Consider the following 17786-nt stretch of genomic DNA (forward strand, 5'->3'; position numbering starts at 1 on the left):
CAGTTTTGACATAGCTTGACACACTTATTGACAAGCATCTACTGCTTCCATCTTGTTGAGAACAGCATGCTCTTAGATTGTGGAGTTAGCTTGCCCTAGTAGTTTTCTATTATTTGGTTCATTGCAACAGGCCTTATAACAGGATACGTATAACTGGAAGATAAGATTTGGGTTTGGCTGTTTCTGAGGCTTTGGTTTTAGGGTTTTTTGGGGGGGATGAGGGGGGATTCTTCTGCTTTTTAGTATAAAACAGAATCAGCAGTTTCTATGCTTTTTTTGTATTGCTTTCTTTTTTTAACACATAACTGGTGGTTGTGCTGAATCTCTTCCATTGAAAAAGGTAAACAGAATTGATTTTTTCAATTTTATCTTCAGTAAAATGTTTATACATTCTTTAATTTGTGTTAATAATGAAAGTCTTCAGATGTATTATATAAATTTGTTTGAAGGTTGGTATATAATTTCCATTAGGAAAGTCTAAGAGGAATTTAAGGTTGACTTTGAATTTTTTAAATTTTTTTGAACTAAATGAATAGCTGTATCCATATCTATGTCTCTATGTAAGATTCAGAACTCGTCACTGGAAAAACCCAAAACTAATACAAAAGTATATTGATTTGGGTTGAATGCCAATTTTTCTCAAACCAAACTTTCTCTGTTCTTTAAAGACTGAGCAGTTTTGCCAAAATATAAGGAAAATAAACATAAAATGTATTTTTTTATCTGTCTCTCTGTCCACCCTCACCCCACACACAGTCCTGTCCTGTGGTTCCTCTCCACTGGTTTCTCCTCCTGTGGAGGCACTGTAACTGTACCCACCTAAACCCTTAATTTCCAGTACAAATCCTTGTTTTACAGGCAAACGTGTTCTGCAGGTGACTGCATCTTCCTGCACCACTGGACGCCTGGCTATGTAAACAGCGCTATTAAGTAGCTTAGTACCTTAGGGGTTATTAGAGGGTGACAATCCTTCCCACAGGCAGACAAGAACAGTGTGAACACAATCAGCTCAACATATCTAGGAAACACTGGCTTTGGTCTACGTGCAGTGCATCTTATCGCAACGTGCTGCATTTTTTTTTCTTTGACATATCAGGTTTATTGTTGATGTAATGTATTGGGTCTGCACATACCTGTATATTTCTTGTCAGGAAATCACAAAGAGCTGTGACAGCCCTTGCTGTGTGAATTGGCTCTCATTATGGATCTTTAATCTTATAAATATTATCTTTCTGATCTTGCCATGATTTTTTTTTTTTGTCTAAGGAATTGAGTAAGAGAGCTTAAACACAAGCACAGTTTGCTGCTTTCCCCTATCTAACCATCTATACTGCAGGGCTCATCATTAGAACTGTGCTCAACCAGGACAGTTAAAAACTATTTCTCTTTTGTAATCAAAGATCCAGACCAAATTCCAAGACTGCACTTTGAGATTCCCATGTGAAACAGCTCAGATGTAAAATGAGTAGTGGTGGTTCCATGATGCTTTCTTTAATAAGAACTGAATCTCTCTCTGAGTTTTGTTGTATCTTACTATGTGTCTAATTTCTGTAAAGCAACAGTGGTATCAGGAAATTGTTGAGAAGAAAGAATATATTTAAAAAAAAAAAATCAGCAACCTTCATTTTTAGTAAGATCCACCTTCTTTTTCTTGAAAAGTGGACTTAATTACTGTTCAAAACTGTTAGCTATTAAGATTTTTTCCTATGTGTTTTTATTTACATCATGGGATTTTGTAACCAGCTACATGTGGTTTTGTTTTGTAACTAAAAAAAGTTTTAAGTGTCATAGCTTGTCCTGATAGGATGACCTGTGCTATACAATTGAAATAATTTATTTTAAAAAGAAAACATGTACTTTCTCTCTCTCATAGGAAAATTTGGATAGGGAGAAGAAAGCTTGTGTAGGACTTGGATAGGGAGAAGAAAGCTTGTGTAGGATACTGATCTCATTAATATGAATGGAGTGAAACTGAAGAAATAAGAAGACTGAGAAACAGAATTGTACAATCCAATTTTTATCAAGAGATCATTGAATATGTCTGTCTAATGCTAATTATTTAAGGCTTTTGGATACAAATAGCCATAGGCAAGTCAATGGGTAGTATGTAAATACTTGAGAAGGAAAGAATTTGTTTTTCGCATTCATGAAAGCTTGTTAAGGATATGGCAATGTTGACAAATACTTGTTAAGCAGCCTGCTCTCACTTAAATTTTATGTGAGTTTTGAATCCTCAGGCAAACCAAGGAATGTGTTCTCTCTCCCCCTTCGGATATCTTGATTTTTTTTTTTCAATGTTTCTTATGCTGACTTCTGCAGAAATTCAGTAGGACAGAAGTAAAAATCACATTTGCTTTCTCTTTCAAACTTCTTGACATCCATTAAGTCATCTTTTGACATGATGAAAGGAAATGAAAATACCTACTGTTCTCATAAATCCCTTTCTAAGCATTGCTGGTCTTCAGTGACATTGTGTCAGAGTTAGTGGAAAAGAGATCTATAGCTCTGGCAAAGTGCAGAAGCATTTTCCAAAACAAACTATGTATTTCTGTTAGAATTTTGCTGGGGAAAGTGTTCTACACAAACTCCTGGTATCAATATCAATTTACCAGATCTCATAGACTAGGTGCTGTGTTAATTTGGCTAGTATGCAGTTTGGCACCTTGATGACAGTCCTCCAACTATGGAGTGGTTAAATAAACCAAGAAAATGTGCCATCTAGCTAATGATATGCCAGCAGAAGACTGTGGAGATAATTAGAGGCATGGTTCGTACAAATAGTCTCATTTGTTACCTGGTTTACAGATAAGTAACTAGATGTGGGGAAGTCCTAGGGTGTGTGGGGCATATCAACAACTGACAGGGTTTCCATGTCTGTTTTCGTTTTGTTTTAAGTCTGGCGTTCCATAGAAGTATAGAATTGCCTTTGTTATCTTAAGGGATGGGGTGGCTCTGGTCTGAAAATGTTTGTGGTTGCAGACCATGTCATCTGCACTGTAATATTCATACTGCAGCCTAGCCATGTATTTTCATATAACTGTCAGAAGCTCTGTCAGGTCTGGCTGAAATTGGCCAACAGTCCCAAAAGCTGAGGGGAAAAGGAGGCATACCAATACATACACCACATGATTGCACAAGCTTCAGTTCTAGGAAGCTGGATTAAAAATATTTGCATTTAATATTGACTTGACAGAATTGTTGCACACTTTTTTAAAAATGCCTCCTTATTAATAACTTCTATTTCCTGGTATAGTATGATATAGCATCCACAGATTTTGTCACCATCTTAAAAGCCTATTAATTTCTAATTCAGGAGCGCATGTGTTCAGGTACTTTCCCACAGGAAGAGGCTTTGAATTGGGGTCGGGGGGGGAAAATTACTTATTTGCTTCTATCTTATTGTTTCTTGGTTACAGAAGGCCAGTCTAAAACCATGATTGCTGCTGCAGTAATAAGGGCCAGTTGGATTTTTTTTTTTTTTCCCAAAGTAGATAAGAGTTCTGTAAACAGCCTGCAAGTTGGAGATACTTCAGTAGTATTAGGTGTAACTCAAAACAGGAAAATGAACGAATGCCTGAAAGAACTGTGTGTGCGTACGATCTGCAGAGTAGTGTGAGTGGCTTTAAATCTGTTTTAGAATTTAGATTCATGCAGGCAACATGCAGTCTGCAAAGGGAAGAGATGCTTCTGAACACTAGTACCCATACATCTGTATCTTTGTAGCTAATAATAGTCTGCAATATATAGGTGTATTTAAGTTAAGCAGCACTTCCAAAGGTTGTATAAAATCAGCAGGTGGAGTTTTGGGGGGGAGGGGGGATAGTTTGTTTTTGTTTCGTGGTTTTAGGTTTTTTTTTGTTTTGGTTTGGGTTTTTTTTGAGAACTTCAGTTGGAGAATTCCTCAAAATTCCAAGAGAAGTCAGTGGTTCATTGATGCTGTTTGGGATTCATATCAAGTCAGACCTCAGATGGATCTTTTCAGATAATATGGTCATATTAAACAAAAATGGCAAGTGACCCTCATTTTAAGAAAAACAAAACCAAAACCCAAAGTAGTTCGTTTAGAAAACTTCTAGCAATAAAATTATTAATAATGCCAATAGTAAAATTATCTTTTATTTTTACATGAGTAGGATCAGAAAGCTATGTGTCACTTTTCTGATATTTTTTTATATAAAAAAAGGTGAGTGTTATGCAAAGAGGTGAAATTATTTATTATACCAGCTGATAAAGGTTGGGCGAAGTAGCTCAAAAAATAAAGGCTTGTACACCTGTATGCTAGCTTGGTTTTGTCCTACTTATCTTGACTATCTTCAGTTAAAATTTCTAGAAATATTTGTAGATTAATCTCCCTTATTGCCATCATGGACACATTTTGGTGTTTTACACAGTCCTTAACAAAGTATGTTATTTCGTTAATAATCAGTAACAGCAATAAAAGTAAAATTGTAAAATGGTTCGTGGTAAATAATGGTTTATGTCCCACTTCTTCAACTACAAAGTAAGAATAAAATGCTTCTAAAAGGTTCATTACTAAATGCATCATTCCAGTCATCTTTCTCCAATTTTCACTGACAGCAAGAACTACAAATCATGATCTAAGGACTTAACCTGTTGAATGTAATAAACTATCAGTCAATTCTGAACTGTAGGAAATAATGCTTTTAAAAGGAAAAGTCAAAACATTTCCCTTAAATTTTTAGAAAACATGCAAAATATTTTGCCAAATATGTTTTCTGTTTTTTTCTTTAGTGTTTTTAATTATTATCTGCTGTTTCAAAATCCTGTTTCCTGTGGGATCTCTCTGGCCTATGAATTTTTTTTTGATTGCACATGACACTTTGAAGCTTTAGTTGATGTTCTGCACTGTGCCATGATTCCTTGTTTGTCTTGTTTTGCTTAGACATAAACATAGACTATTAATTCCATGACCAGCATTCATGAACAGTTGCCTCAGGTCTTGTAGTTCCCCAAAAGAGTGTGTAGCAAGTTAGCTTGGCTACCTGAGCTTACAAACCAGACTTTCTGGTTTTATCACTTCTAATTTTCCACTACAAGAAAATAAGCAGAAAAATATCATCACAGTGTTTGATGGTATAAGGTAGTTTCAAATGTATTATAGTGCTAATATGTACTAAGTCCTAATATTTACTAAGAAATTGCTTTATTCTTCCTTATATCATACCCTAGTATATCTTGATTTTTCCACAGAGGGGTTTAAGTATAGTTCCACATGGAGTTGTGCTTGCAGCATCACAAAACTGTAAGAAAATAAAAAGTGCAGATAAAAGTGATTCAGCAAGCTATAGCTTGAAAAGGATGAGACATTTGTTAGCAGAGCAAGCCTCATGGAAGAATGCTGATAAAAATTATGCAACACCCTCACCCTTTTTTTTTTTTTTTTTTTTTGCAGTTTTGCCTCGTACTTGGGAGGCCACATTGACTCATGTAGAAATTAGAATTGTTCTGTATTAGCATAAGCTTTTAGGATCACTAGTTTCCTCAAGTAATTTATCTAAACATTAATATATTGCATTTTCAAGGGTAGTTTTGCAGATATTACTGAAAAGGGTGCTTACGGAACCTGTGTAATGCAGAGAGGATAAAACTGAAAGCGATTGACACTTAGACAGGTCCTCTCTTTTAGACAGTTCCTTGCAACCTATTTATGCAACACATGTATTATGCCTGTATCCCAAACTGCACAGAGCACCCCATCTCAGCACAATCAGACCTCAGTCCCGTGGGAGGTGCAGTCTTCTCTTTGGTGGTGACTGTGGCAAACATGCAATCTTATGCCCCGGTATTGTTTGTATACTTGGGTTTCAAGGAAAAAGCAAATACAAATCTATCTTTACAGTATAGATACTATCTTTCAGCTAAAAGCATTGTTTGCAAAACAGTCTGTAAGTTTAGAAATGGTTTTGAAAGCTACTTTTACATTTGATTTTAATAATCTACTAATTTATTGTGAATCGGTGGGATATGCTTTTTGCAGTTAAGGCATTTGTGGTCATGGATCAGGTTAACAGAATTTTCCAGATCAGTTAAAAATTGAAATGTGTTTAATTGATAATCTCTTAGAGAGGAAAGAAAATCTTGTTATTGAAGACTGTCTGGAATTCTGTATGTCCATTGAGTAATGACTGTGCCCTTGGAAAATTCATTTGCTGCTTATACTTTGGCTTTCTATTTGTAAAAGGAAATACTGACTCCACTCTCTACCTCTTAATCATCTGATTGCAAGTCAGGACCTAATTTTATGTTTTGGACTGTTCCCAGTATAGAAGATTCAGTACCAGCTGAAGCCACTACACACAGTACAAGCAATGAATTTTAAAAGACCTGTTTGTTCAATTGGCAGTTTTTGAGACAGGAGTTGGTAGCCAGTCCTTCTGCAGTTGTCATTAGGAACAGACATATCGATACCGACATGGAGACTCTTTTCTTTGCTGTATTTGAACAATGGATTAAAGCTGTAAATGCTATCAGGCTTGCAGTGATAGGGAGAACAGACAGCATACTGCATTCATTTGGGCTTCATTATTGTTCAGCCGCAAGTTACAGGTGCCCAGAAACATTCTGGAGGAGTTTTGTGGCTGTTTGTCTTAGAGACATCTGTTGATAGATAATTTAAATATGCTCATTTTGATATATGTTTTATGTGGGTTCATTTTTAATGGATCTTATTAAAAGAACTAAAATCGGAAGTATTTCTGCAAGTAATACACCTCTTTCTTTTGCCTTGCTTTCAGGTTTTTCTATAAGTCCAGTTTAGCCCTGTTCTGCACAATAGATGTTCTGAGACTATCCACAGTACATTGTTTTAAATCCTACTATTACTGAGTCATTTGTCTTTCACTAATTTTTATCATATGAAACGTTCTTATCAACCTGTGTATCTTTTGCTTATCAGGTCTTTGGGGTTTTTTACTTAATTATGAGGAAATGTTTAGGTTTTACAGAGATACTCTGAAATTACATGGGAGAATGAAAGCAACAGCTTTAACGTACTTAGTCAAATACGTATTTTTCTCTGTAAGATTGTCAGAGGTATGTACAAGGAACTTCTAGAAACAGAAAAGGTGGGATACTTAGGCTAATCAGTCTGAAATGTTTAGCCTGTGGCTTTCATAATGAATTCCATTTTATTTTAGGTGTTTGGATGACCAGTAGGATCAATCTATAGCAAGTAAAACTTACCAGTCATGACACATTTTTACAGAAAATCTCCTTACACATCGCTATCTCTCATATTTTACAATTATTTAAATGTCCCACTTTGAGAGCAGAAAGAATTCCAGTAAAAGGATTATTACAAACCCTGCTACCTTCTACTCCAAGTATGAGGTACAACTTTTCCAAGTTTCTTGACTAGCATAAGCACATAACAGTGTTATCAGACACTAGTTTTAAGTATGCTGTACTGTGTGTGATGTGATTGTGGACAGAGGATGAGAGAGGAAATAAACTGTGCGAGACAGAGGTTAGTCATGCTATCTAATACAGACAGTGGAGGGTGTTTAAATATATTTTACTGCCTTCCTGACTGAACTATTGAAAATGGAGCAGAGCAATGAGGGATAGATTTGCTTTGACAGAAAGGTTCAGCTGAATAAATGTTGCTGTCAGTGCTACAAAACTAGATGATAGATTCCATTTTATGTATTACCAGTAATCAAAATTTAAAGATTATTCTGTATCTTACTCAAACTCTACTCCTATCATTTAGAGTTTCCTACAGTGATAAAGTGCTTTTCCTCTCCCAGCACTGATATGCTAGCATAACCTTCATCTTTTTAGAGACTTATTATTGCAATATAATCTGAATCAGGTAAGAACCCCAGGATGATGTGGGGTGATAAGCACCATGAAAAAATGAATGTGGTAGCACTCAACAGAACTAAGTTTCATACATGACTATTGCAATCAAGTATATGAATAACTTTTGGACGTAACTTATTTTGTTGTTTCATCTTCAGAGTACAAAGCGCCAGCTACCAAGGTACCAACATTATTAATAGTTATTATTCTTTATTTCACTGGCTAAACTCCAGATATTTTAGCTTTTCCCTGTTGTGAGCAAAAGTGCACCTCTACAACACGCTCCATACTACTGTTAAATGACTGTTATCAATCAGGGCCTTCTCTTCTTTATAAAACCTGTCATGACTCAGTCTTTCTAGTTCCATACAAAACAATATTCTGCTAGATCATCTTTTACTAGTGAATGTGAGAAACGTTCAAAATAATAAATGGAAGCTGTGATTCTTAATGTGCAATGCTAAACTGACTGAGATATATACTGAATGGTAATGAGCAGTGGTCACAGAACGTGCCTACAAGGAAAAACAGAATAGCAGCAGTGAGCTTTTTGCTTAGTGCAACATTCACTAAAGTCAAATTGCCTCTGGCTTAGAGAAAATGAAAGTACCATTATTAGCCTTCAAGAGAATGCTAGAACATTATGTGTGCTGTTCCTCTGGAGAATATTTGCTTCCCATCTGACACACATATTAAGAACGAAGAGTAAATATTCAGATATCTTAACTATCTTGTCTTCTTTACTATGCTGCGCTTGGTTTTCATCCTGGGCAGCCATACGTGAAAGGCTTGCAGAATCAGCCAGATAGAACATCTGTTTTTTCTTCCTAGAAACTAAATAGTAATCACGTCTTAAAATATAGATGGACCAGAAGTGGGGTCCTTGTGTGGTTAGCCTTTGATAATACTGATACTATGCAGCATTAATTTGTAGTATTTGCAGCTTTTATTAGGTAAGTTAGGTAGGTAAATATGTGCGTCTTTGAGGTTTATCTAACTTTTTAAGAACAGGTTAAAATTAAAAGTAATTGGTAGAGAGCTCATCTGTTAAAAACAAAAAACTGAACTGCTTTTGGATTTGCTCCTTTCACTGCTAGCACTAAGATGCCAGTTTCTTACTTTCCTTTTCTACCAACACAAATCCCGTTTGCATTAATAATGCCATATTCAATGTAGTGAAGTAAAATATGCAATTAAAGTTCCCTCAATAAATACAGAGCAGGCTGTAAAGCAGTAAAAAGGAAATCTGGAAAATAATGTGCACAGATTAGCAAACTGAACGCCTAAGTAGAGAGGTGATTCCTAGCAAAATCAAGTTTCACTTGTGATAATTTGACATCTTCTGAGTTAGAAGATCTTTTCTGTAGAATAGTTGGCATAACTATCTCATCATATATTTCATCGTATCTGACATATGTTGTTTTACAAGTGTCCTACACAGGTAACAAAAAAGACAATATCGTAATAAAGATTTACTGGTAGTCTTTCCTTAGCAATTCTTAAATGATTTCTGCTGCTCTGAGCCTTCCTTACCTTACTTTATCTGGACTTTCACTTTATCGGCTATCACTTAATCTTTCAAGACAAAAAAACCCCACTCTAGTTTAGAAAGGATGTTTTTTGTCTAATCTACTGTAAACTGATTTTTCATCAGCATATTTAAAAAATTGTAACAGAACTTTAAGGTAAGTACTGTACTAGATGTGCTAGTCTTTGGCTCTTAATATTGACTGCTATGGCATTTCATCGATCAGATGCTAATTTTTGAAGATTTCATTAATGATCTGAAGTCATTAAGTCAATTTTACAGAAAAATATAACAGAATAAAAAAATGTGGTGTTTGTGTTTTACAGGTTTCACTTGTAATCACTCCTAAAATTAGTCAGGATTTTAGTTCATTTTGATGTTACTTTACTTGTAGCTAAATAAAGTAAAATGTGTCCTATACAGGAAACTAACTTCTCAGACTTGGTAAGAAAACTGTATCTATTGAAATCTGATACCCCCTTGAATTTTATGCCACTACTCAGGCTGGATGTAGATCCAAATTTGAATATGCAATATCTCCAAAGTTAAGACTGTAATGGATCTCTAGTGGTCACATGGTAAAGCAGAACTCCCTTCCCTTCATGTTATTAAAATCCAAAGATTCTACTTGAATAAAAATAGTTTCCTATATGTGTTTCTGGTACTCCTTCATGACCATGTTGGATATACCAGAACAACCTTTCTCGGTATTGTTTTAACAATTTGTTTCTCCTTCAAAGTCAGGAAGTTTACAGAGATGATGCTGAAGGTAAAAGTAAGCGAAGAAGTGAATGGGATTATACTACAATAGCACTGCTTAACAGGCTTTATGTTGATCTAGAATGATACTGATATCTGGTGGGAAGAATACCAAGCTTCCAAATCTGTTCATTGGTCCTTGCTCTTCTCTTCCCTCAACGCTCATGTGCATGTAATTCCCTGCATTTAATGATAAAGATATAAAACTTGGCTTATATGTTGTTTTGTGTACAGAACTTCTAAACTGATAATTAAGCAGCCATATAATTTGCAATAAGTGGTTTGTCTTACCAGAAAAGACAAAGCAAGAAAGACTTGTTTTGTTAATGACATTGACTCACTCTCGGGCTTTTTGTTGTTGTTTTGTTCTGTTATTTTTCTTAACAGGCAACAATGGGACTGAAAGAAAGTCACTCCTGGTGAGCAGGGAGCATTTGGGATAGGCTACACCTAACTCTTCGCATTTTAATCTATCTTATGTTTGCAGAAGGACCAAAGAATTTTCTGAGGTTCCATCGTCTCTTCTATTGCTAGCATATTTTGCTGTAGCATTTACATCTAGAGCATTTTCAGACCATCTGGAGCAAAGCTGTGTGCAAGAGAAAAAAATCTAAACAAACTCCATGTTCTTTATGTAAATCTATTCAGTGAGCCCCTCCTATCAGTAAGGCAGGTTTTTATCCTGTTTTTCTCGGGATGGATGTAACACTGCTGCTTATGTAACAATGCAATGAGTTTTCTCTTTTAGAATAAAAAGTAGGGTAACTAGGCAACAAAAATCATTCTTGCCCTGAACGAAATTGCTTTCCCATAGTTAGGATACTAACACCAATACTTTTAAGAATTAAACAGCGAAGGTTTCAGTGTGATAAAGTACTTTTCAGCCTTCTTATTCTCATTCTGTTATTTTAGTAATGCTCAAAATGTTTTTGAAATCCTCTTTTTGTAGAGAGAAGCTCTGTACTCTGATGCACACAACTTCCAACAAAATGCTGTTGTCTTCACCAGGATCCTGTCTTGGTATGTTTATCTGCACGTATAAATCGGAATAGAGGATCAAGGCACTTAACTTTGAGTAGAATTCTTTCCATTCATTCTGACTTGTCTATAACATACAAGTGCTAGCACTTAAAAACTTCACATTAAGTTTTAACACAGAGTTTGCTGATGCCTCAACTAAACTGTAAGCTGCTTAAGCTAGTGATCATCTCTCTCCCCTCATCTATGTACCCAGCGTCGTACACTGGGGCTGGGGGGCTGCGCTGCTGAGTACATTCACTGCTGAGGTGAATCCAGCTCCTGGTGACCCACAGCCTTTGTACATCCCACTTCAGTCCCTTGATAGGAATGCAAAGAGGGTTTAAGTGGTGGCTTTACCCGGGGTTTACTGAGGTATCCCTGCGTGACCATGCAGGCTTTGCGTCTGCCTGCCAAGCGTGCAGAGTGATTGCTGGTTGGAACATTGGATTCAGGCTTCAGGAGCTACTCGGAGAAAACATTCTCCAGGGCATTAATGATGGCATGGCTCGTGTAAGGAACACAGAAGATGAGGGGAAAAAAATCCCACTCCCATCCCTGGCTGCATGTGCGGGAGGTTTTAACACTGCCAGGCCACTGCAGAGCCTCCCATAGCACCAGGCATTGCATGGCACTACTGTAGTTCAGTGGTATCTTGTTCCTCCCTTCCCACTCTGCAGAGATAAGGGCCTGAGCCTGCTTTCAGGAGCTCAGTATGGGCCTAGCACCAACCCTCCCCTCCAGATCAGAGCTGGGATCATCTCCAGGCAGGGGCTTTTAATAAGCCAGGAGCTCTGGTAAAGCTTAATATGATTATCCACATACAGAACACAGTTATGACACAGCAAGTCTTAGCTGGAAATAGCATATTGGGAGACACAAACATAATTATATGTTCTTACATAGAAAAGTATAATGTATATGATAAAGGAATTCAGTTTAAAGATACCATTGAAAAAAAAGGTGAGTTTTGTGGTCAAATTTTGAACCACAGGCTTTTGGGGGACCGTGAATGGTGAAAGGGACTTTATCAACTGTGGAGTTTGAAAATTTTTCAGACTTATTTCAATGGAGATTTTTCAAGTCAATGTTTAAGTCCTTTCAATTTGTGTTCATGTACTTTGCATGAAAAATAGTTACAAAATTATGTTTTACAGGTGTTGCAGAAATAAGCTTAAAGGGATGGCTGAAAATGGAAAGAAAAGGAAGAAAGCGCTAGTTTTCAGGTTTGGACCTATTTAGTTTGACTGCAAGATAGATTTAGGGTCAAAGCCCTAAAACTCCCTGTTTATAATCCCACTGGCTTGTAGCATTGCTAGTGAAAGTGGGAGACAGTAAATAGTTTACTGGCACAAAAGCCATATATGTAGTAGAGCTTCTACCTAGTAATATTTGGAAAATTTTGTACAATATATGTTGTGTAAAACAGTGAAGATTAGGGTTAACAGCATAGAGGTGGAAGGAAGCTTTGTCAACTGCCATCTCCTTAAAGAAGCTAGATGAGCAGAGTGCTTTATGAGGCAATGTATAGCAGGGGATACAGATGCCAGGTTTAAATAGGAAAGAGGACTAATACGGTCACAGAAGGCAATGCCAGGCTGAATGGCAAGTCAACAAGCTCATGATGAATTTTGACATAGCCTTTGTTTTCTCTGGAGATTAGGAGCATGGATGCAAAGTTTGGCAATGTGTTGGTTCCTTTGTTTCAGAATGCGCGCTTTCAGGTGTGCGTTGTTTACCAGTATCATAGACTGAGAAATTTGATGTTGTGAATACAGTTGCACACTAATATTGAAAGGATAGGGTAAAGAAGCTGTGTATTTTGATATGGAGGGAAGGCTGTCAAGTAAGTAGACACTAATTGTTCTGGAAATTAGCACTGAAGAAACTAAACAATATTAAGAATGGAAGAGAGGATGACCAAAAAAACCTTAAACAAAATGACAGAATATGCTCAACAAAGACTAGTCTGGCAAATAGCCAAAGAGAAAAGATCTGAAACAAGAAACTGCATAGAGCAACTGGAAGCAGAGGTAACCATCAGTGTGGAACCAGAGTTGTTCACGTTTCACAGTATCTGGGGGATTGGGACAGAGAAGTTGAAGAATAAATGACAAATGAGGAAGATCTTGAATACAGGGAACAGGAGAAGGTCTATCACAGTAACGCAGCTGAGTGGTGAGCTGTGTATGCAGACCCGAGGGAGAGTGTTTTGTGTTTAGTATGCACGCGTGCTTGGACAGGATTGAAATAACATCAAAGCTGGAGTAAAGAAATAGAATTTGCAGGAAAAGTTGTACAGAGGATGAGATTCTGACCAAACTGTGCCATTTGCTGTGTTGCACTACACTGACTAATGTCAATGGGAGGAGGGAATGAGGGCAAAGTGCTCAGCCCAGCAAAGAAACCAATGTCTGGGACGCTATTAGCAGGGTCTGAGAGCAGAGGACGGGAGTAGGGTGATGGACGATGGAAGGTGAGCTGAAGATAGAAGAGATTAACTCTCTTAGCCCACTCTCTCTCATTGAACCTAACAGGAAGTTATAAATAACAAAACTTCTATGGATGTTTTGTTTCAATTTGTGCTTTTTATATGTCACGTGACACACGTGGGTCTGTTCCTACCAAAGTACTTTCTCTGTATCCTTTTATTTGTTAAGAACTGCAGAATCTTGCTGTGTTATGGCCATTCAAAATCTTGGGAGAAATAATAAGAAACTGAATTTGACGCATTAGGATGGAAGCAAATAGTTAAGTTTAGCTGCATTACTACATCAATAATCCACTGAATTTGTAGTACACTGTGTTTTAAAATTAGTGTCTCTATCAATTTTGAACGAGTCCATGCAAAGCCATTAGAGGTTATTAAAGTACAATTTCCCAGGCTACCAGGAAGACAGCAAAATGAAAACCCAGAGCATAATCATGCTTTAACCTCTTGGTGCCTCAGTGAAATGGGTATCAGTTTCTCCTCCCAGGGATACTGTATTGCTTAATTAATACTTGAAGCACCGAGTGATTTGGGTAGGCTTGTTATGCAATTACAAAAGTATGAATTTATTATTAATGTTGCCCTTGGAACTTTACTGTTTTCTCTAAATTTGTCTTTTATCATTCTTTCACTATACTCTGACAGCACTGCACTGATTTCCCTAGTTAAGCTCTGTTTGTCTGTTGGGCAACTGAAGAACTACCCATGATCTCTTTGCTTTCCACTAAGAAATTGATTGCTTTCCTGAGACTAACTGAAAAACACTCTTTCTAGCAGCTTGACATCAATTCATAGTTCTCAAGTTTAAGAGAACTTTCAAAAGGAAAGGCACTGATATTTGTTGTTTCCCTATGGCAAACCCTCCATATTTCTTTTCCATTTCATAAATTCATAGTGCAGAGATGCAAGGGACGGACAGATGAGGACCTTTATCACAGTTCTCAAGTATTTTCCCTTCCCCCCCCCCCCCCCCCCCCCCGAAACAAAGTATTTTTGAGGGCATTCATACAGTTCATGTTTTCTGAGAGTAAAGTGAATTACTTTCAAATGCAGCATGTGGTGTAAATATTCTGAAGCTTTTGTGATTGTATGTTTTACAAACTCAGTTTTTCATGTTCTGTATTTAACTTGTCGTCTTTAAAGGATCCCAAATACTTTACAACTTGTTATAATTATCTCAAAATAATTCTAGCTAACTGCTAAAACTGCTTGTGCGATTTATTAGCTTGCCCTCGTAATCTACCGTCATACAAATAGCCACCCTTGTTACAGGTTAACGCTGGGCTCCCGTGAGATTGTTTGAGAAAGGAGTTCGAAGCAAGACCTACATGTTATTTACAGACTTCTCGTACTTATCGCCTGGGAATCCACACCTCCCCGCGTTTTCCCTTATCTTTAAGGTAGCGATCTATCCACCAGAGGCCCTTCGCTGATAGAACAGCACTTTCAAATGAACCATCCTTCGCCTCATTTATCTGACATGGCCGCATCGGGCAGAACCGGCACCTGGGCAGCCGCGGCGGCGGCGGCAACCGGCGGGCGAGCGGGCCCGCAGCTGCCCCGCGCCGGTCGCCGCCGGCTCCGCGGGGCGCGGGAAGCGCGGGGGCAGCCCCTGCCGGCTGCAGCCAATCGGAGGAGCCCGGGCGCAGCGCCGCGGGCCGGCCCTGAGGCGGCGGGCTCGGCGGGCGCCTGTTTTCCTGTCAGTCTCCAGCCCCCGCCTTCGTTCAGGGATCAGGGTAATAACAGGGAAGTCATCCAACTTCAGAAAACATGGAGATGTTTCCCGGCTTTCTGCTGCGTATTGAATAATCAGATTTTGGCGTCTGTCTTTCCCTCTCTGACTTGCCATTTCGCGACCCCCCCCGGCTATTAATGGCTTCTCCACAAAGTGCTCTGTGCTGCACGTTGCCCAGCTATCTGTGATGAGAGTATTTACTGTCTCTGTAGATAAAGAAGAAACAGATGATGTTTCTAATTCCTCTGAAGTCATGCTTTTCTTCTCTCACCGTCTCTAAAGAAATAAGGGATAGGACTGTGTTGATTGTCGATGCTTTCATATTCTGAAGTTGTTGCCAGTCTTCCCCAGGCCGTTTTTTAAGGGATAACTTCCCTGTGTGCAGCTTCTCCTTTGGCTGTCAGTCGCTGGTCCTTCCAGCTGTCTGGGACAGAGGCTGACTCATAGCTCCGTACACCTTTGCTGAGTTATACCAGCCAACTATGTATTTATTTTATTTCACTTATTTATAAAAAAACTTTACATGTTAAATGCTTATTGAGAGGAAAACTGTTATGAAATAGATTGGGAGTGAAACTGGTAGATGCTGAACAGGATTTAACGGAAATTAAATATTTACAGAGCAGAGACTTGAGGGCTATACAGACTTTTCTGAACGATCCTAGGGGCAGAAATAATCTTCTAGATGGCCTTGATCCAGCAAAGCGCTTAAGGCACAGGGGTGGTTTCACTGAGTTAATTGAGAATATGTATGTGTGTTTAAGTGCTTTGCTGGATTTCAGCCGTGAAAACACTATGCTTTCATTTAAATTCCATTTTTAGTTTTTATTTTTATGTGAGGATATGAATCTTAACTTGTTCATTGCCGTATATTATGACACCAGCAAGAGACAATATCAATCTCTAAGTATCAATCAATACCTACAAATTGAAATGAAGGCTGATTTAGAAAAAAAAAAAAAAAATTTAATAACTATCCTTACGAGCCACTGAATCTGTTCCATTTGTAATAAATGACTTACAAAAGCAAATATACTTTTGGGCTAATGTGAACTAGTATGTTTTGTTCTGTGATGATCAGCTTTATGGAGGAAAAAAAAAACCCAAAACAAAATTTAAAAGCTTACCTGAGTTCCTTTGAACTACTTGAGTTCATAGATCTGCTTCAAGGGGAAATTTCTGAGATGTCCTATTTATTTAAATGACTACTTACAAGACAAAAGGTGTGGGATGTGAATAAAGTATGTTTGCATCACCTACTCCTTCTCTGTCTGTGCTTGGATGTGACTTTAAAATAGAGTTTCTTTGTTTAGCCCCTTTGGTGAAGACAGTAATTCAGGATTTCAAAATACTGATTAATACTAAGTCATTCTCTATTAAAGCCTAATTGGATCAAAATAATTACCCTTAGTAAAACTGACATTAAATAAATATTTTATTTCAACCAAATGACCAAAATATGAATGATTAATTTACACAATTAATTGAAATGCTGAAAATGTTAATTTGATTTTAAAAAACCCAACAACAAAAAAACTTCACCCAGGAGTATGAAAATCAGTGTTACAAAAGATTCAGATCGCATGAGATCATAAGACAGTTCACAGAAGGATAACATTTACAGTCATGAAACCTTAATGATAAAGTAACAAATGAATATAAAATCCATTTAGTGAGACTAAACACATGCATGGCAGTAAGTGGCTGTTTCTGGTTTCCTGAAATAAACTTACATAAAGTTTTCCTTCACTTAAAATGAGGGAAAAACCCCAATGGAATCAATCCAGGAAGTTTTTGCCTTAAAGATGGCATTTGGTGGTTCATGGTTGGTACTCTGTCAAGAATAAGCTATGTTTCAACTGTTCAAACCTGTCTTAAGTATTTATTTTTACAACATGATTATGAGGAATAGTGATAATGCACCTGCTGATGTTATTTGCCTCACCTTCTTCTGGGCTGAATATAGAATGCGTTTCAGACAATTCTTTTAGAGAAATATAGTCTGCCCATCACTATATCTTTCATAGGCAGTAATTCTGGTATACTATATATTTTATCTGCAGAATCTGATAAGGGGAAAAGTGTGCAGTTTTTTGGGTTGGGTGGTTTGGGGTTTTGGGTTTTTTTTGGTTTTTTGGGCTTTTTTTTTTTAGGTTGTTTTGGAAACTTAAGGAAACTTATGTGGGGTTTTTTTGAAACACTTAAAGGCGTTCAAATGTCTTTCCCCCCCCCCCCCCCCCCCCCCCCCCCCCCCCCCTTACATACATCCATGTTACTAGGTCCTATTTTGCATATTCATAATATTGAACAATCAGTGTCAGTAACTCCCCTGGGTTTTTCTCCCCTGGCAGTAATGTCGGATGATGGAATACAGAAATGTCTTATTGATAAAACTTTCCAAACTGTTTTAAGTGTAGCTTTAATTCTACAAA

At 37.5% G+C, this 17786-nt stretch overlaps 1 long non-coding RNA gene across 2 annotated transcripts in view; it reads left to right on the forward strand.

Annotated features, from left to right (window-relative positions):
* The window catches only part of LOC127021744 (uncharacterized), a 59856-nt gene that overhangs the window by 28539 nt on the left and 13531 nt on the right, over window positions 1-17786 (forward strand). The window contains exons 2-3 of one of the 2 annotated variants that reach the window (XR_007767260.1): window positions 11061-11131; window positions 12286-12351. The exons of the other annotated variant lie outside the window; for it this stretch is intronic. This is a non-coding gene — a long non-coding RNA (uncharacterized LOC127021744). Of the gene's footprint in view, window positions 1-11060; window positions 11132-12285; window positions 12352-17786 lie in introns of those variants that run through there. 2 annotated transcript variants of the gene reach the window in all.

This window comes from Gymnogyps californianus, chromosome 13 (assembly GCF_018139145.2).
Source record: "Gymnogyps californianus isolate 813 chromosome 13, ASM1813914v2, whole genome shotgun sequence".
Classification (NCBI taxonomy): Eukaryota; Metazoa; Chordata; class Aves; order Accipitriformes; family Cathartidae; genus Gymnogyps; species Gymnogyps californianus.